This window comes from Acartia tonsa, chromosome 9, assembly GCF_053477335.1.
Source record: "Acartia tonsa isolate MP-2025a chromosome 9, ASM5347733v1, whole genome shotgun sequence".
In the NCBI taxonomy this organism is placed as follows: domain Eukaryota; kingdom Metazoa; phylum Arthropoda; class Copepoda; order Calanoida; family Acartiidae; genus Acartia; species Acartia tonsa.
Genome location: NC_137268.1, coordinates 2,529,793 through 2,551,785, shown reverse-complemented (window position 1 = coordinate 2,551,785; position 21,993 = coordinate 2,529,793). Strand labels below are relative to the sequence as shown.

General features: G+C 34.7%; 1 protein-coding gene across 1 annotated transcript in view; it reads left to right on the top strand.

The window, feature by feature from the left end:
• Positions 1-21,993, top strand: part of PAN3 (Poly(A) specific ribonuclease subunit PAN3) — a 203,823-nt gene that overhangs the window by 91,437 nt on the left and 90,393 nt on the right. The gene's annotated exons all lie outside the window — the stretch shown is intronic.

Sequence of the window (21,993 nt, the reverse complement as noted above, 5' to 3'; positions counted from 1 at the left end):
TAGATCTTAAAAATAAAATCATTGATGGGTGAGATTGTGGTATATCACAATATATACTGTTGCTGTGTTCTCATAATAAAAGCATGAAAGTATAGTTTTGTTCGCACAGATCTTCACTCGATAGTTATTTTTATTACTGTTATATACAAATTAGATATACTTTTGTCGCAATATGGTTTTGGGCATATATTTCAGGCATTATTATATGTTGATAGGTTAAGTATCCGACATGTGTTTCCTAGACCTAATGATGACTGCAAGGTTACTTAAGAATTATAACTCATAGGGTTTTCAGGATAACAAAAAGAAATCTTAAATTTAGGTGTTCCAATACTATTTTCCTTGACTTGCAAACGCAACGATAAGCTTGGTATTTTGCACCAGGAATGATATAGTATTGTATGATTATATAAGGATTAGATCAGGTGATAAAAGTAGTCTGTGAGATCTGGCCATGCAATTTATAATAAGACTACTGCATAAAAGCTAGAGGTGGTGCCAGCTTCATTTGACAGGATTATTTTACATGTCAATATGCTAGTTAATTAACTAAAATTGATCCAGCTGCCAAGATTATCTTAATGTCCTCTAAGCTTCACCTTTGTGCTAGAATTGAGACAAAAGTTTTATTTAACTTGAAAATATAAGTGAGATCGAGTGTGCTATTGGTTCGTTTATGCATACTGTTGTGAATATGCGCATAAAAAGTTTTATTTCAGTAAAATCTGTAAGTCCATATATCTTTTGAAAACTGCTATGCTTGCTTTCAATTTATACTGCGATAGACATGTAAACTTAGAACCAAGGAAAAGTCACAACTTTTCAAAGTAAGTGAAATTTTCTTAAACTAATTTTCTCTCTTTTATGTGCGTATTTTTCCACAACTTTCTTCAGAATATTTAAAATGTACGCTCAATGATTCAGACTTCGGCCTTAGATAGTTCAATCAATTTAATGATATTCCCTAAGTATACTGGGCTCCTGGGGTGGAGGAATATATTATCTAGGTCATGTCCTATATTATTTTTTTTTTGTTTCATACAACTTTGTCATATCTGTCATAGGTTGAATTTTTGTGTAAGGTTTGCTTCACAAGTAATAACAGTCATTAGGCAAAGTCCCAGAGTCATTTTGGCACAGCTGATTGTCCAAGACTTTTCTGTCTACTTGTGAATGTATGAAGATTCTAGAGCTATACCTTAAAACATTAGCTTTATTACTACCCAATTTTGTATATTGATTTAAAATATTAGTGTGTGAGATTGCCAATCTTAACCATATACCTTAACCTAAACTCTACAACATCATCTCTGTTTTCAACGAATTTACTGCATTCAGGAATAGATGAGACTAGAAATTTTATTAGCAGTAAGATGATAATCAGATTAAGATCACTCATGATATGTGAGTGCCCTGTTCGATAGCTGTATGATTTAGAGTGTATCTATCAGCTTGAGAAGTTACTCGATTTGATTAATGATTTTGTGTTTCAGATTGGTATAAGAATATTATTGGGTTGGTTACTAGTAACTAGAGTGATCTAGTTAATAGCTGGTGTGTTTCAGGCTATGGCAAGTTGCTCCAATTCGTCATCAGAATCATCTATTTCTGGTAGCATAGGTAGTCCATATATGAATGATCCTGTGAAATCGAAATCAACGACTACCTCTCTGACAATGGATTGGTCGCTGGACTCTATGTAACCAGTGATAACTGTATTGGTGATAGTGTGATTGGAGTTGTTGATTATTAGAGCTCTGCCACTGAGTTGTCCATCATCATTGATAATGAGTTGTGTTTGTCCAGGTAAGATCTTAATTCCTGCGTTTCCGTTTGAAATATGATCGTCGCTGAGGATCACTTGTGTTCCAGGTGCCAGGTTGAAAAAGTGGTTGATATTCATCACTATCACTTGGGTTTCTTTAGCTTTGATCTTTTTAACTACTCCTGTACAGAGCTGGAGCTCGAAGTCAGAACAGAAGATACTGCTCAGTGGTCCTTCAGGGTGAAGAATAGAATACAAACACGGTGCTAATCGGTACTTGTCTGTGAAGGGAGTCCATGTTAGTTGTAGACTTCTAATACCATTCAGTCCAATTATCATAGGTGCGACATCCTCATGGTCTTCAGATACAATTGAAAAGAGAATTGGGTAATGACGGCTTGAAAATGATGTGGGACGAATCATAAGAGTTACATCTCCGGGTTCGGGGATCTTGTGATCTGCACATGTGACTGGTGGCTCATGACTTTCTTCCAACTGATTTTTATCATCGTTCATTACTATGCCAAACAACTTGCTATAGTACCTGGCTGATATGATGTTTTTATCTGTTGCTGAGTCAAGTAAGGCTGTCATACGTACGTCATAGTCATATTTACAATCTATTTCTTCTGGCATACAACCAGAGCAATGAAGGTACAATTTCCTTTCTTCCTCCTTAGTTGGTGTAATGTTGTCTCCTATTTGATCGTTAGGCTCATTGGGAATTATTTCCGCTGTGGTAGCTTTGACTCTACTGAGGTTACAATCTTTAGGTGATTCCTTAGCATTGGCTTTAGCCCATTCTTCATATGTTTGCCTGAATACGCCACTAGGTTTCACCTTACCACTATGGTACAGTTCCATCATGGCTGGCCTTCCAGGACATAGGTGTCGAGAATGGTATAACTCTTTACCATATATCTTATAACAGTTTGTGCAGAATGCTGATGTCAATACAGTTGGGTATAACCTTCCTGTATCATCACACAATAATCTACATCCATCTGATATGTTGTGAGAATATTGTCCACATGCTACACAGTAGCGTCCAGGTGATAATCTATAAGAAGCCTGATAATCCCGCTTGGTATTCCTTTGAAATTGCCTGTTCCTGTTATCCCTGTGATAAGGTTTGGGATTGGGTGATTTTGTAGCCAATTCTCTAACAGTGGATTTTCTTTTATAATAATTTGAGATGGCCTCTATCTTGGCAGTTTGTTTGTCTCTGTGGTTAGCTCTTCTCTCTTTAGACTTCGAACTGTTGGTGTTGTTGGTTCTCTTGTGCACTACACTCTTTGTACAGTTTGTGCAGAGATTCCTCCCAACTTCAAGTGAACCACTCGTGTTAGGTCTACCAAGTTGTATCGTGTTCAGTTTCTGTGAGAGTAGAAGTTCTTCTGCTGGCTCTGCTACTGTTGTTTGCACACGGGAATCAGTTTTCCACGAGTCTGGTGAGTTAGCTTGAGTTGATAGTGAGTCCAGAGATATCTCATTCAATTCAGGGCTCATATTCTTCTCACCAATTTGTTCTGGCTCTTCTAGATTGGATATTTGTATCTCCTCATAAGCATCAGAGTCTCTAGTGTCTGTGTTAGCTGAAGGGGTTCTTGTACCAGGTATTGTCGAGCGTCCCCGACAAGGAGTGGTTTCCTTATCAGCTTCATCATTCTTCTTGCCTTGTTCACAGGAAGATGACATGGTAGTTGCTGTAAAGCCTTAGAACTATTTGTAAGTTCTTTAAAAGCCTGTGAGATGTTGGTACTATTTTTAAGATAAAAATAGCGAAAGTTCGAGAGGAGTACAAATAATGGGTATAGTCTAAAACGGTCAAGAATCTGTTTAAACTAACAATTCTTTTCTTTGAATTTGCTTAGCTATAGATGGGTGTGGTATTTACTTCACCTATAGTTGTTTCTACGTCGTATATACTTGTGTGTGAGCTTTGATTGATATTCTGAAGTGTGCGCTAATGCACCCTTATCCTTAATTAAGCTCAACTGTAGGAACACCTCTACTTAACTTTTATATAGGTTTATTTATGAAGTCAATTTGAGCTAGTTAGCTATTCAAATTAGTTATCAAGTTAAGTAATGTTTGCAGCAGAGTTAATTTGGGTATGCTTATATACTATCACAAATTAACTTTAGTTTGCTCAGGAGTCGACTTTCCTAGCAAATTATGGTTGTCGAGAAAAAGAAACAGCAATTTATAATCCTTGTTGAATTCTTACTTCACTCTAAGGATATGTGTTTATAGCCTACGATCTACTTATTCCTGTAAGGCTATTATGAATATAACTTACTAAGGTTCACTCCCAAAGGATCGTCTATATTCTAATAATATTGCAACAATTTTGCCTGAATGTCAAAGATCTCGCCACCTCTTACTTATAGTTGTATTAGGGGTTTTTCCTTCCAATCCTATAAAGTAAATTGCGCAAAATTGGGGCTTCACTTATGACTTCAATTCTTATAACTGTAGTAAGATATACAATTTAGATACACCTATATTTATATATGTAAAGATTGTTTTCAAAATTATCTAACCGGATGTAATCTAATTATAATTAATAGTAGCACAATATTCAAGTGCAAGTTTACTCTGAGGAAATGTGAGATCCTACACTAGGTGGCCAACCTATATTGTGGAGGTTGTCAATCAAACTTCAAAGGAACCTATCAACTTTGAATTAAACATACACTTATACTTTTGAAAACTAATCCAACTGGTTTTAGTGCACTTCTTTCTTATTTATCTAAAGGTATTCTGTTAGGTTATAAGAACTCTGGGCTATATGTAGACACACTTTTATGTTACTTGGTTATAGTCTGTATGCTAATAAGCCTAAGTAAACATACGTTTCTCGATATATAAAAATTTTTTTTTTTTTTATGATAATTCCGGATATTTAAAGACAGTAGGGTACTTTCTGTAGTACTTCTGCTACTTCTTTTAGAGACGTCCTAATCTCCCAAGGTAGGCTGCTGCAACCTCCTGCTGCGTTTGGTTTATAGAACTTTGTCTCTTAAAGCGTGCTATTCAATACATATAGGGCCTATATTGTTGACTATACTTTTATATCACTAATGGTCACTATCACTAGTAATTAACTTGTCTTCACTTTCACTGCTGAATCCTGGTGGTACATGAAATAGAAATGTTAGCATTAACAAAGTAAGTAAAAATTTAGTTTTCATGTCCTACTTATTGTTGAGTGAACTGTTTATTGTATTTATGTATATGTTTGTAGGGAACACACAAACAAAAATTTTCTAAGTTAAGATTGAATTAAAGACGTTCTAAGTCAAAATAAAATAGAATTACTCTAAGTCCAAAGTTGGAAAATTCATCATAGATTATTCCAACCCAAGTGTTTTACTAAAGAGAGGCGGACATGGAGGTGCCGGTGTGCTGGTATTCTCTAGGGCCTCTAGAGTGTCAACCAGTGCGAGTGTCCTTATAGGGCGGCGACCAATGGCCACAAATATGCTAGCATTCTCTAGGGCCTCTAGAGTGTCAGCTAGTGCAACTGCTCGTACACGAGGCTCTCAATTGCATTTGTGTCGTGCCTTTCAGTCCCTATCTCTTCAAACGCCTCATAGTCCTAACCTTGCTCTCAAATAGTTTCACAGGTTTTGGAAAATCCGATTTTGCCATAACTACAATTATTCGATTTTGGTAAAAATACCTGCCTTAGGCGGTTCGGGTACGGTAAGGAAAAAAAAGAAAAAAATTTATGAAGTAAAATTTTTCCAAGATACAACCGGTAAGTTGCACCATTGTGTGTGCGAATGGGGCGTTTGTCCAAATTTAGGTATGGAGACCGCTCTTCTATGAGTACTACTAAAAACCTACTTTTACTGCAATACACATAGACATTCTCATCGTCGGTTCGTTTGTTTAGAATGCTTAACCCTCTATTCCCACAAGTATAATACGAATTTGGTTGAGCTGGTGGAAGCTCAACAAAAGACCCACGCGAAGTATTATGTTGCTTTAATCTAAGAATAAATGGTTGGTTTTGATATTCGATCAGAATTATATAAGTATATTAAGTATTAAGGAAGGAAAATGTTTTTATAAAGTGTATTTATATTACAAGTGCATAAGTTAAGTATGAAAATATTTACAGGATAAGTGTTAAAATTATAAGTAGAGTAGGACAGAAATGTGCCCTAAGTCCCAAGCAGTGAATTGTGCTAAGTGTTAGAACTCTAACATAAGGCCTAAGCTCAATTCATGCTAAGTACTAAGGGGCCTAAATTTAAACTACAATGCATGCCAAACAACTAAGTCATTACCTTTTAAAGCCAGAAAGAGAAGTTGATGGTAGGAGAGTCAATAAATAACTAACTAAATTTAAGAGGTACATGCTATAACATTAGCTTTGGACCAGGATCTTAGTGTTTGTCTGTACAATTAAATGTCTGTGTGTTAATATGTGACGTAAATCAGGCATGGTTGTAGGCATACATATTTGTACTGATTATTTACATGATTACTTTAACAATAAACATAATGTCTTTAATAAACATATACTATTAGCAAATCACATACAAATTACCATGAATAGGCTAGCGTTACCCATATATGGTGTCATATAGGTAGAGATAGGCCTATGAATGCATAAAAGGATACAAATATTGCCTTGGGCCTAGCTAAAGTAATTGTGTCTTGCGCCTGATTGCTACTGGATAATTGCGGGGCACACGTCAATCAAATATTCATAATCTGCTCTATAAAGTGTTGACTTTATATCAAGCATAGATAGATAGCTTTGGATGCGAAGCATTTCTGTAAAAGTCTTGTATGTACGTTCAAAGAATTTGAAAATTGAGGATCGCATCTCCACTGCCGTGACAGAAGCAGTCCAACTTGCTGACCATCAACATGGATTTCGGAAGGGCAGGTCGACAGGTACAGCTTTACAGAGTATCCTGGATCACATAAACAATGGTCTAAACAGGAAAAAACCTGTCCACAGGACCGTTAATGTGGCTATTGATCTTTCCCGTGCCTTTGACACGGTCGACCACACCATCCTGCTGCAAGATATTGACAAGCTCGACCTAAACGACCACATTAAACGGTTTCTCTGTGCTTATATCAGAGGTCGTCATACTTACGTGGTATTCAGAAATTCCACCTCAAAATACCGTAAGATGAAACAAGGAGTTCCACAGGGAGGTGTACTCTCCCCGATCCTCTTCAACCTATATATGTCCTCCATGCCAACACCACCAGGCAATATAGTTCTGAAGACATATGCCGTCGACTCGAACATTCTAAATTCTGGACCTGTCATTGAACCCGTTGTAGAAGAATTAAATTCTTACCTGGCCACCCTGAACATATGGTTCAAAAACCGCAACCTTCACATCTCGCCTGCTAAATCATCTGCTACTTTATTCACAACAGCCTCCAATGAATGTAACTTAGAACTTGCAATCGAGATTGACGGTGAAAAGGTCCCCACAGTGAAAAAACCTAAATTCTTAGGGGTCACTTTCGACAATCTACTCTCTTTTAAACAGCATGCCACAGATCTTAAAACTAAAGTCCAAACTAAGACAAATGTCTTAAAAGCTTTAGCTGGTTCAGACTGGGGCAAAGAGAAAGAAACGATTGTCAATACTTACAAGGCCATAGGCAGGCCACTACTAAATTACTGCTGTAATATCTGGACTCCAGCCCTCAGCAACACCTCCTGGAAAGGCCTCCAGGTAGCACAAAATGCTGCCCTAAGAACTGCCACCGGCTGCCATTTAATGACCAATGAAGACCATCTACATTCAGAAACGAAGGTCATGAAAGTCCGACCTCACTGTGAGATGCTTAGCAAGCAATTCTTACTTGCTACTCAGAAGCCACACCATCCCAATAGAGTAAACCTCTCTAGACCCCCCCCTCCACGTCAAATGGAGCAGACTCTCTCCTCCAGATTTGGAGAAGAAATCAGACAAATGTCCCGTCCTGATCTCCCTGAGGATGAGTTCAAAAGTAAGCTGAAAATTATTCACACTAAATCTGTCAGAGAGGCCCTAAATAATATGGAGCCCAATAAAGTTCTCCAATCTGCGCCACCCCCAATAAATGTGTCTGAAAAGGACCTACCTAGACACACCAGAGCCACCTTGGCCCAACTTCGCTCTGGCTACAGCAAATTTCTCAACAGTTACAAGGCCCGTTTAAACCCAACTATTGTCGACACCTGCCCCAACTGCAATAACCACTCCCACACGACTCAGCACCTCTTCACGTGTCCCAGCAACGTGACCGAACTCGCGGTCACTGATCTCTGGCATAGACCTAAGGAAGCAGCTAGGTTCCTGAACCTGGCAACAGATGTAAATGATGATAATGGATGAGAAGAAGTTGGCTACAAACAACAACAACAACGCGGTGTCGGCCCGAGATTCGAACCTATCACCTTCCCGACGACGAGCGGATGCGCTACGTGTTGAGCCATGGTCGCGGGTTAGTTATCTATATATTCATCTATACAAGAGATCGGTTGTAGCAAATCTAAAATAATCGCCAGTCCGTTAAACATATTGTAAAGTTTATAATCTCCATAATATTTTTCTGTGTGTAATGTTATGATCAAGAACTAAGAGATAGGTAAGTAAATTAAAAGAATAATTTTTGCGTGTCAAATGAAATCAGTGTTTATATTTAATTATTGAACTTGGTTTTTTTAGCAGGGTTTGTTAATTAAACTTGCTTACTTAAGGGGCAATACATAACAATCCTTTTTCAAACAATCTTTGTTTTGGGACTACCTCATAAGCTGCATGCATACATTACTATGCTACAATGTTAGGAATTGTAGAAAAAGGGAAGCTCTTTATAGTGCCTATAAAAATGGGATGAATTTTAAACTCTTAGTGAAGTATCCCCTTTTTTCTAGGCACTATATAGAGCTTCCCTTTTTCTACAATTCCTAACTTTACATTGTAGCATAGTAAAGCATTTCATTAGCGTATAAGACATAGGAGACCCACTAGTATCACTAATCTTAAATGAAATATCATCTATAGCATTATTAGGTACCATAATAGTCATTATAAGCATGGTACTGTGATAAACAATTTTTTAGCACCTAGCAAATTTTAATCGCATAGATATTTTCAGTAAAATTACATTTTCAGCAATGAAAATAACTGGCGCTTCTTGACAGGTATTGTTCTTAAAATCGATATATTATTACATGGATGTTACACTAGATTTGTATTACCCTAATAAAGAGATACTCGCAGCTGGCTAAAATAAAGATACACACCACCTTAACCCCATCTCTTTTTACTGGATCAACAAACTTACCACTAAATGGGGTCCGACCCAAATTGACGACAAATTTTCACCTGTCAATATATCCATGTAATCCTATATCTAATTTTCTTAACCTATACCTATCCCTCTTACATGAACTACATTATAAACTCAGGCGAAGCAACTCTCTTATTTATTTAACAGAGTAAACTTACAAAGTAAAAAGACTGCACATTATATTCCAAAGTAAGGAGGTATATTTTAGCCTCTTCCAAAAATTGGAGTATTTTTATTGTTGATAATCTAAAATGTAATGCCTGAACTTTCGTCTGTCTGAAGCTTAACACCTCAGTAACCACCGAACCAAATGGGCTCGAATCTTTGGGAAATAAAGACAGAGGTCCTGTGATGGTTTAATCTATTTTGTTGAGTGTCAAGAAATTCCCCCCCCCCCCCCCAGTTTTTTTTTGTAAACATTAGAAATGTTGTGAAACTTTCTTGATTACTCCTCTAATAGGACTAAGCCACTAGAGACTAGGGGCGAGGCAACTAGTATTACATAAAGAAATATTCCTACTACAGCTTGGTTAATCAGACGCCTTACTTTGTAGCCGTTCGGGTAATGCCATGGTCAACAAAAAGGAACATTTTAATAAAATTCACAGTGGTCAAGCAATAAAAGGTTTGGTTATAAAAATTTTCTTTTTATTAAGAATTATGTATTTCATAATGTTGTATTTTAAGTTTCTTTTTATTATAAAAAGTCAATGTAACAAGGATGACAACATCCATAAAAGCGAAGCTCTGAAACGGTAGGACAAAAGGGGATTAACACTTGTATGATGTCAGAACTAAATAATCAGAATTTATAAGATTCGAAGAAAATTGTAAGTAAATTTGTTGAAAAGATAAGATTAAGGACATACTTACATTTTTAGGACTTGATTATAGAGTTGCTTCGCTTATAATATTGTACTTTGTTGTCCAAATCAGTATACCAAAAATCAGATCAATCGGATGATATAAAATCATATAAAAATTTGTTGTTAAAAAAGTGAAAACATCAACATGTTGAAAATGGACGTACGGACATTCTGGTAACGATAATAGAGTTGCCACGCTTTGTAAATTGTACTTAACTACTACAGGGTTCACCATGCAAAATTTGAAGCCGATAGGACAATTCTAACGTGCCTAAATTAACGAAAAAAGCTATCCGTTACGGACGGACCGACCCTAATTATGGAAAAGCTTCGCTTTTAAAAATATTCTTCAGATGTCACTGAAATAGGTCTGTCTCTAGTACTTGTCTATTAAATATTCTTATATTCAAACACTTTCTTGTTTCAATATAGTTGGAATAAATCTAAATATATTTTAAAAAGCGAAGTTTTTCTATCAAAATGATAGGTTTTATTTTTATTCATGATTGATATTTTTTTTGCGTATTGCCCATGAAGGACCTAGTTGAGCAGTGGATCCCTCCCCCTTCTTTTAAAAAAAATGAATAAAGTAGTTTTTTGTTTGTTTATTACCTTGGGTCAGGTTAGGTAATATTGAGTATTTGGTAGCCCCGTAGAGTAAGTCACCTCAGGTATAGGCCCCGTAGGGACAGCCCCCCCCCCCTCACGAAAAAGTTAGGCATAGGTTTTCCGTGTTCGATAGGTAATTTGAGGGAAAGCAACGTTTTTAAAGTCTGTTGGCATTCTTTTTTTGCAAGTTAATATCGACTAGGTCTATTTATATTTTACTACAGCCTTATTTATTTGAATCCTTAATTTAAAAAAAAAACTTCTTTGGATTTTCTATTGTTGTTTTATGTAAGGTATAGGAAAAAATGGGGGTAAGAAGTATGAATAATGTTTAAACAAGGATGAAAACTCAAGTTGCTAGCGAAGCTTATGGACTTGTAGTTTGATGTTTGTATGTTACATTTGTTAAGAGTTTTAAAAATATGAGAGAGAAAGAAATTACCAAAACTAATATTCAATCACATGCCTTGCTAAAGTCAAACTGACAATAAATAACATATACAAAAGAACGTGTCTTAACTTTTGTGATTTTGTTTTAACCCACTCGTGACGAGCAAACAAAGTTCAAAGTTTTGATTCACCGGGTTTTAACAAAATAGATTTTTTCAACAATTACTCAACAGAGTTAAAAAAGTAAGGTCTCAAATTAAAGATCTTACTATTTTTGTTCATAATAGCAATTTCTTCTTTTTTTGTTGCGTTTTTGTACCTTAAAACCAACTTAATTTAAAATAAATTAAATTACTTCAAAAATAAGAGGTCTATAAAAAGAACCGATTGCATATCTAAATTCTATGGATTATTTTACATCTACTACTTACTAAAAACACTGACTAGCTATTTTTTTAAAATCACAAATGTTAGGACACGTTCTTTCCGCCAATTTTAACCCTTTACGGTTCAACGCCCCTCCCCCTCCGGTTTTTTCTATCTCATTTTCTGCTATTTACAGCGGCGGCCGCTGAAATTTATTTTTTGATATTTCTAATATAAAATTTACATAAAGATAAACATTTTCTAGAAAAAAAATTTCTTCTAGCTTCAAATATAAGAAAATTACAGCCGTTTGAAATTTTTAAGTAAAAAAGGACCTAAAATCAAAGGTTGTTAAATAAAAGGGTGAAGGAAGCGAAAATTGACTTTGACTTATAATTGGACGGAAATTTATTATCAAACAGGGGACTTGCACAAAAAATTTTGCTCTCTAGCTTTAATAGGAACTGAGATAATAGGGAGGGGGGGGGGGCGTTGAACGAGGGATAAGAGGAGGAGTGGGAAAGAAAACCACTAAAAAAGAGATGGGTAATCCCTCATTTTTATGAAGTCACATTGAGCGACTTTCTTCGTCTTTAAACGTAGAGATATAAACCCTTGAAATTTCATATTGATAGAATGTCAACATTTTGGATCTACTGCAGTTCACGGTAAAATATTGCTGGTAAACAATATTTCCAAAAATCTATGAATTTTAAAGGCTGCTAGCGGCCAAACGGCTGAATGTACAGATCATGCCCGCACACTATTTTAAGTGGCATAAGAAGGCCTACAAATAATCTGAAATAGCCATAAATCAATAATGCATAACTATCTCGCAGTGCAGAGAAATGCGCGAAAAAGACCTATTTTACGCGTTTTTTCTTCAGTGAAGCTTTCTCTGTGCATTATTGAATCTTGGCTATTTCAGATTATTTGTAGGCCTTCTTATGCCGCTTAAAATGGTGTACGGGTAGGAACTGTACATTAAGCCGTTTGGCAGCTAGCAGCCTTTAAAATGCATAGATTTTTGGAAATATTGCTTACCAGCAATATTTTACCGTGAACTGCAGTAGATCAAACATTTTTAATCATAGAATTGAAATTTCGTATAGGACATACATACATTTATAATTGTAGAGTACCTTTGCTACTAGAAATTAACCAAGAAACAGGGTTACAAATACAAATAAACAATCTGTGTGTCCTAATTTATTTTCTCTCTGTCTATTTGGTTCTTGGTGTTACCAAAAATGCAGGGATAAGATAATGAGCAATACATTTATATAATGTCTTGGTACTTTCATAGTGTATTCCTTGTGGGATCTCACCCCCACCTAATTTTACCTAAACCTTACTAGAAATATGAGTAGAAGACGACTTTTGTAGTTTGAAATCATATTATCTAAGCAACGAAGCGCGGCATAGCCATATGTGTGCGCCCCACGCGCTTTCTTCCTTTGTATTGTTTGATGCCCTCAGCACGGCACATGTTATGTGACGAAAAATCCTGTTCTGCATAGAATGAGTGGTTAGCTGTGTGATTTTTTTACCTCTATATACTTCCTGGCTTGATATGAATTAAGACTGGTGAGTATTCTTTCTTTTTAACCTTTGAATTTTGAAGATTATAGTGATTTTTTTGGTTTAAGATATAGCAAATTGATTTCTTTATTTTTTCATTAAAATAGACCAAATCATTGACTTATTTTTACCTACGAATAATTTTATATATTTTAAAATGATTCTGTTTGAAATTTATCAGTTTCTATTAAAAAATATGCACGTTTTCTTATTCGTTGAAACATTTTTAATATTTTGTATTAATTTTGTTATTATCTTTTTAGATCCCACCGTTTCATAGTGTAAATACACTATTTGTAACTGCATCAGTGCCTTATTTATTGGAAGTAGTGAGGATGATTGTGCTACATGCACTTAAGGGATCGTAGACGGCCACGTAGGCCTAAGTACCGAGATATTCGGCCCAAGTACCGAAACATATAACTTTCTACCAAGTGTAAAAATCTGCTTTTGAAAACTAATATACATCTATCTATAATACAAAGTAGAACGATGTCTGTCCGTCTATCTGTCCGTCCGTCCCTTAAGATCTCGGTAACCACTGAATCGATCGGATTCTACTCTTCAGGGAATATACCTACTGGTCCTGTGGTGGTTTTAGGCTATTTTTTTAGGGGGGGGTTGGGACACCCCCAACCCCCCAAAAACAAAATTCCCCCCATTTTTTTTTTTGCTGAAGGTTTCCTTGGTCCTTTTACGAAATTCGCCAAAAAAAAAATTTTATGACCTCTTGGGGCAAAGCCCCTAGAGGCTAGGGGCGAAGCCGCTAGTATATATATATATATATATATAAGGGCGCAGATAATTTTCAGCGCCATTGTCCACTCCTTCCCTGTGTTAAAGAACAGTGATACAACTTCTAAAACTTATAAAGAGTTGTAAATTGTGAAAAGCAGTAGCCGTCCAATATAAAGGCATTACTAAAAACTATTAGAACAAACAAGCATCTTAGCCGCTGTTATATCATAAAACGTTAATGGGGCGGCTCAGCTGCGAATTGAGAAAATAATAAAATGCTTATAATGTGAATCAATGTAACTTATCCATAACAAATTCAATCAAACATAAACGCATAACTATATATTTAAAAATAGATATAGTACATTTTCCAAAGAAACATAACTCATAGCTAACTTTAAAAATCTGTTTTGTCATAGGCTTCACATTATACACGAGGGAAGAAATATTTCCAAAAAATATTTAATCAAGAATTGCTTCATTATAAGAAAATATGACTATTTTTGGTTTAGATGAAAAAAACTGCCCTTTCGTAACAATTTCTATAAACTTTCTAACCAATAATATTTCCAGATTGTCCCCCATTGTTTTCCTATTGGTTGATTGTTTATCCACTGTTATCCTATTGGTTGATTGTTTATCCACTGTTTTCCTATTGGTTGATTGTTTATCCACTGTTTTCCTATTGGTTGATTGTTTATCCACTGTTTTCCTATTGGTTGATTGTTTATCCACTGTTTTCCTATTGGTTGATTGTTTATTTACTGTCATCCTATTGGTTGATTGTTTATCCACTGTTTTCCTATTGGTTGATTGTTTATCCACTTTTATCCTATTGGTTGATTGTTTATCCACTGTTATCCTATTGGTTGATTGTTTATCCACTGTTATTCTATTGGTTGATTGTTTATCCACTTTTTTCTATTGGTTGATTCAGAGAGTGTGGGTATAGATTATAACAATTGATTAAAATCTCTGAATATTCATTTCTGTCCCTGTGTGTTTGTTGAAAGACCGCATTCCTTACAAATTAAACTTTTTGTTTACCTTCTTCCTTCTGGAGTCAGGGACGTCCTGTCGGGGTGGGGGGTATAAAGGGGTGAATACCCCCCTTCCCCCAATTAATTTTTATTTTTATCCTCACCCTCCAAAAAGCTTGGACGTTCTTACCTATATGATATAAAAATTACTCCCCTCCCACTTCTTTTTTATTTTTTGCCCCCCTCCCCTCAAATAAAAAAGCTTGAACGTCCTTGATTAGAGTCTACACATAGAGACAAATATTAGGACAGGATAGATTTACATTCAAAATCGCATCGTATTAACGACAGCTTTCAGCGGATAATAATGAAAAAAAATAAGGAAATTAAAACAGAGGTGAATTCTTTAAAAAAAATTTTGACCCACTAAAATTTTAAAACTTTTCATGAAGATTTCTGAAAAAAATAGATTTTTGTTCAGGTTTATATAACTATAATAAATCAAATACCTATATAACATGTAAACATAATTTTTTTAGGTTTGTCTCCAGATGTTGTGCTTTATTTTACTGGATAACCGAATTCCCTATTCATTTCACTTCAATTTTCAGTTTATAACTACATATATTTGGAAAAATCGCATGAAAAAAGTGGTTGCTTAAAGGACGCCTGCAAGAAATGACACGCTTTAACTGCTAAAAGACTGCCACAAGAAGACCCAATACCCAAACTATAAGCCTTCAGCTTCAATAACAAAAAAGTTCTAGGCATTTCAAAATAGCATTTTATGTACAATGGAATTTTGAAAGATTTCCAATGCTCATAAAAGAAAAAACAATATTAAATTACGTTGCCTAGACATAAAATTATAACCTTATCTTTGTCAGAAACTTAGATTGCCTGTAACTGATTACATTTTTACAATAAAAACACCACATTTCATAGTCAAAATCTATGAAAAAAATTCGATTTAAATTGCATTTTTAAACGAAAATCATAGCGGAAACAAAGGGGTAAACTAATACAAGCTTAGCTGTGATTGGTTGTTAAGCTGATTCAGCCTTCTGATTGGCTGCAGTACATTCGGTACAACGCAAGTAAAACTTAATTTTTTAAAATGATTTTGACTATAAAAATGGGTATTTTTATTGTAAAAATATAATTAGTTACTGGAAACCTAAATTTATGACAAAAATAAGCTTATAATTTTGTTTCTAGGCCACGTAGTTTAATTTCAAAGTTTTCAACATGAGCATTGCATTTCTTTCAAAATTTCCATTGTACATAAAATGTCATTTTAAAATGCCTAGAACTTTTTTGTTATAGAAGCTGAAGGCTTCAAATTTGGGGTATTTGGTCTACTTGTGGCAGTCTTTCAGCAGTTAAAGCGTGGTATTTCTTGCAGGCTTCCTTTAATCAAAATTTATATTAAATTATTTATCAAACCACCACCCTCAAATATTGCATTTTTGAAAAACATAATTCTCGACACTGCAGGGCCCTCCTTATATGTGATACTTTCTTACTTTACTTAACCTATCCTAACATCAAAAGTATGTTTTCAACATGTTGTATAATATACTTATCTATCTATCGTGAAACTGAAATAGATTCGTCTAAAAGGCTTTGGTATGTCTTGATTTGTAGCTTCAAGGATTTATTTTTCTCTCTACTTCACTGCTCTCTTGAATATATTAAAGATATCTTACATGACTATAATGTTTGAGTAAGCCTTTTAAATTTCTTAGGCTAGACCAGAGGTTATTGTTTCCTAAGTCTTTAATTTTTCCAGGGAGTAAGGGAGGGCACAATGGATCGAATATTCAATTTTTAGGAGTCTCAGACTTGTGGTACTGGCTTAAAGGGAATGTGCAAGAATTTAGCAGTTTCTGACTGAGTTTGGGGACTTGCGCATGAAATGCCGCTATTTGTTATGTATGTTTTGAATATTGCAGACGGGGAGAAGGGAAAAGGGAAGTGGGGGCAAGAGAAATAAACACTCGTTGTGTTAGTTTGGAATGTAGCAGACGGGGAGAAGGGAAAAGGGAGGTGTGGGCAAGGGGCAAGGGAAATAAACAGAATAAAAAGGGGCAGTCATATTCTTGCTAGCAGCTGGCCGGGTCCAATAATCTTTTAATATAAAAATCACACCAAAAAACCTCAATATATTTCATCAAAAACAAGTTGTGATTTCACTTTACATGATGCTATGGAAATCTATTATTCAATTAACAATCCCTTTATAATTTCCTACAAATTTATTGGATTAAACTGGATTTCATGCCCTTTCTTTGATAACTCTTATATTGAATTAATTGCTCATTGTCCCCTCCCTTACTCCCTGGTGTTATGTATCATTTAAAACAGTAATCTTGAGACGGATCAAAATGACAGTCAAAGTTACCTGTTCTTAAATGTTATTCAGTACAGATTACTTAATTCTAAACTTATTTCAGGAGTCATGTGTAATACCAGCCGTTGTAAATAACTTGCTTCGCAAGTTGACCATTCATAGAACCCCATATTTCAAATATATCTAGAATAGGCTCATCTTTGAAGTGTCCTAGCCAAAAATATCAAAATTTTATTAATATTAAACAAATCATATTTTGTACGTACAAATATCGGAGCACATAACTATAATTCTTATATTGAAATATCAAGAACACACTTACAGACAATGTGAGATAAATAAGAGATACGAACAAAGTAAGTTATAGATTAGATTTACATAAGAATCCTAAGAATTAATTTTGAAACTTTATATTTAATATCAGCCAAGATGGAGAGTTTTTACAGCGAATATTTCGAATTATGTGGTAGCTTTGCTACAAGAAACACAAAATCAAGGGGAGAGGTGTTTCTAAACTATTGGTGGGTAAAATAAAGGATTTTCTCGTATTCATTTGAATCCGGTGGATAGGAACCGGTTCTCATGAATACGAAAAAACTATGTCTAGCATCGTATTATATCCAGTTTTCTACGAATATAGAAATGTACAATCATAAGATTAAAACTAGTTTTTTTAGCCGGTGCCTTCGGCACCACGGGGCTAAAAAACTAGTTTTAATCTTATAATTGTACATTCTATATCCGCGGAAAGCCGTTTATAATACGATACGAGAAATAACTATTACCGCATCTGTTGTAAGATTAAATAAAAACAAAAACAATTCATCTTGTGTCTTCTACAATTTTATATCTCAACATAAGAGCAGAAGCTAGCTAGAAGAGAAACTCTGTTTTTTCCCTTTTAAAAATATCTGCTTAGGTTTTCATATACCCATGACATATGTTCTTTGGAAATTAAAAAACGAGGAAGGCAATCTATAATACAAAGTAGCTTGATGTCTGTCCCTTAAGATCTCGGTAACCACTAAACCGATCGGATTCTACTCTTTAGGGTATATACCTACTGGTCCTGTAGTGGTTTTAGACTATTTTCTTGTGGGGGTGGGACATCCCCAACCCCCCCAAAAAAATTATTAAAAGATTGAACCGATCGGGTTCTCCTTAGCAGGTTAGCTTCTCATAGGTCCCGGGAAGGTTTATAACTATTTTGGGGGAGGGTACAAGCAATTAGCAAAATCTTTCTTTACAACCAGTAATCCTACCCCCTTATATAAGAACTAGAGGCTATAACCCTAGTATATAAAATTGAAAAATAGCCTAAAACCATAACAAAACTTAAATATTAAAAAAATATTATCCCTTAATAAAATATAAAGATTACAAAAACAAATAACAAAAAAAAAACTTGAGAGTAACCTCTTAAAGTAAATATTATTGTAACAATTTAGTTTTGACCAAATAACAACAAACAACGGTATATATCAAATATAAACAACTGAGATCAGCAGCCGCGTATTTGGAAAATGCGGCTTGGCCGCGAAAAAGGGGCGGCTTATTTTTAGATTAAATTTTCTCGACGGAAAAATCAATGACTACGACTGGCAGCTGGTTGATAAACAAAATAAAGCGGCTGAAAAAAAATAAGTTCATAGATGCTATAGATTGTAATAATATTGAAAACGGCTGAGGTTTATTTCAGCCGTTAAAATTATTATGGCAGCTAAATTGTTATTAAAAAAAGAAGTTATAAAACAGCTGCGGCTGACAGTTCATGATATACAATGTTGATATAAAAATATTTTCATAGAAAACTAGAAAGATTCATCCATTTTATTTGTTTACTTTTAAACTTTAAATAGAATTGTTTTTTAATATTGTGTTTTAGAGAATGATAATTTAAAAATAATCTTTTTAAAAACAGGACTTGAGCGTTTGTTTCATAGACGTCCAAGGGGTTGGGATTGCTGGGTGTTTAATCCCCTCATACTTAAAAATCCCTCATCTTACCCCCTAAAAATTTTAGATTTCTCACCCTTAGAAGCCAAACGTCTTTATTATTGCTTAGATCTTACACCAGATTATCATGTACTCTAATAAAGTAAAACTTGTGGCGGGCTAACATAACAATTTCTCCATCCCCTACTCTGGATGAATGGATAAACTGGATGAATGCCAAAAAAAGTGACAGCGGAAATAGCAACCTTAATTGACTACAATTTTCCTCCTGTCAGAATATCCAACTATTCTACACTAATTTTTTTAAAACAAAATCCTTATACTTCAAAAGCTTTGCTATTTATAATGCAATAATATTGCTATTGTTAGGCTAAAGGCTAAAAATAATAGAGCTCTTTCAAAAAAAATCTGTAGTGCCAAAACAGCCGTTTCAGAGGCATTAAGTAATAGACAAATACATACACACAAAATATTGCTGTCTGAAGCAAATTATATCGGAGACGGCTTGTATCAATTTTCAGATATACATGGTTTTAGGCTGTTTTCTAAATAACCTCCATCGAAAAGAGGTCTCTAAAGTATAGGGGCCTAGCCGCTGATGTACATAATAGTTATTTCTTTCATCGTATTATATACAGCTTTCCGCGGATATAGAATGTTCAATTATAAGATTAAAACCATTTTTTTAGCCCCGAGGTGCCGAAGGCACGGGCAAAAAACGTGTTTTAATCTTATAATTGTACATTTTTATATTCGTAGAAAGCTGGATATAATACGATGCTAGACATAGTTTTTTCGTATGAATGAGAACCGGTTCCTATCCACCGGATTCGAATGAATACGAAAATAGTTCTTTCTCGCATCGTATTATAAACGGCTTTCCGCGGATATAGAATGTGCAATTATAAGATTAAAACTAGTTTTAATCTTATGATTGTACATTTTTATATTCGTAGAAAGCTGGATATAATACGATGCTAGACATAGTTTTTTCGTGTGGATGAGAACCGGTTCCTATCCACCGGATTCGAATGAATACGAGAAAAGACATTAAAAAGTAAAACAAAAGTTTTTGTTTTAAGTAAATTTTCAACTTGAAATTTTGTCTTTTCATTGTAATAAAATTATCTAACTTTGGCAGTAACAAAGGATATTGTATCTGAGTTATAGTTATTTATTACATCGTATTATAGACAGCCTTTCGCGGATACTAAAATTAAAAATTATAATGGCTAAATTGTCGTACAAAACTTGTATTTATTTGTTGATTTTTATTTGGATATTTGTGAAAAATTAGTCCATGCTACGATGCTTTACATAATTTTTCAGTATAGCTAAAACCGGTTCTAATCCAGCAGATATTAATCGGTTTTGATGCCATACTGTAAAAAACTATTTTACGCAATAATTTCTTCGACTGAGTCCTAATACTCTCAACAAGTCAAATATTATTATTGACTGGCCGAAAAGTAGCAAAATATATGGTCTTTTACTAGCGGCTGCGCCCTTAGAGGCCTGAAAGGGCACCTAAGGTGTGGGGAAGGTAGAACAGACAAACATATATCCTGTTACTTTTATATAAGGTTTCACCTGTCATATCCCCCATCCTTAAATTAGTAGTCCTCTACATCTTATACCAACAACGAAATCAATTTAAATTTCAGCTGTCGTTGGGGGCAACACATAGTAAAATTGACGACCTTTCTATCTGCTCCCCAAATATCATTTTAGATTTATTTCGCTTCATGGGCATACCTTATTCCTGTGTTCTCTAGAGTGCTATGGGTAAATTCTATTTACCAAATTCAGAAACTTTATTCCAACTTTCAACAAGGATGGCAATTGCTAGGCTGAGGAAGAAAAGAATGAGAATTAACAGTATTCATTTTTTCATTATGGCTTCGAAACCGATCAAAATCCTATGGTTTAGAACCGGTTCTCGGCCATACTGAAAATCATGTATAGTACCGTATTATAGATAATTTTCTACAAATAATAAAGTGAAAAATTATGAGATTAATACCAGTTTTGTTAGAAAGCACCTTAGGCCCCTAGGTTTTAACAAAACCGGAATTACTCCTATAATTTATCGTTATGCTATCCGCGGAAAGTTGTCTATGATATGATGCTATTATACACCTCAGAGATATAAAGATGGGACAATGGAATTTTAAATTAATTTCAAAGTTATATCTTCATAGTCTTCAATGCCAGATTTGCTCATAATAGTCATAACCAGCGTTTCGGAGCCGTTTAATTTTGATGCGGCTCCGGCTCCTACCTTAAAATTAATATATCAATTTTTGTTCTTTATTGAATTTGATGAAATAAATAATATAAAATATTTTGCATTTATTTGATTAAAGCTATATAAAAGTAGAAGGATGTGTGTCTATTTGTTAAGTAATAATAGTTTTTCAGTTTATTATATGGAAATAGACCGTTGCCAAATTATAATATTACTTTAAAAAATCATTTTTAGCTAATCTGGAGCCGGAGCCGTATTAACGAAAAATACGGCTCCGGCTCCAACAAAAATTTGCTGCTCCCGGCTCCGAAACGCTGGTCATAACTTTATAAAGTTTAAAGGTATGATTAAGAGATAGATTAAGGGGTTGGTTGATTAGATTGGTTAATAGAAGTATCACAGTATAAACTAGAAGCATCACAGCTACTAGGAAAAAACATTTTCGTAGGAACCAATCAAAATATTCTTGTTTTGAATTTTGTTCAAATTGTATTCATATTGTCTACTATTGTTTGTTTTGATTATATTTATTAAGCTTCATCTGCTAGAATATTTGGGCATAGTCCATTTCGTGACAACGCCTCTTAAGGGGCGTTCGTCGTAATTTTAAAGTAGCCTTCCTCCTATTTCTAGCCCCCGACTTAACCTAAAATAAAATATCAAAAGCTGCTGTGAAAATACTACGAAACGCCTCTTAAGAGGCGTTGTCACGAAAAGGACTATACCCGAATATTTTTTTGTGTGGCCACAAAAAATTTAAATGTCCTCTACTACAAAGTAAAGTATAGAGTAGCTAAACTCAACTAAGAAGA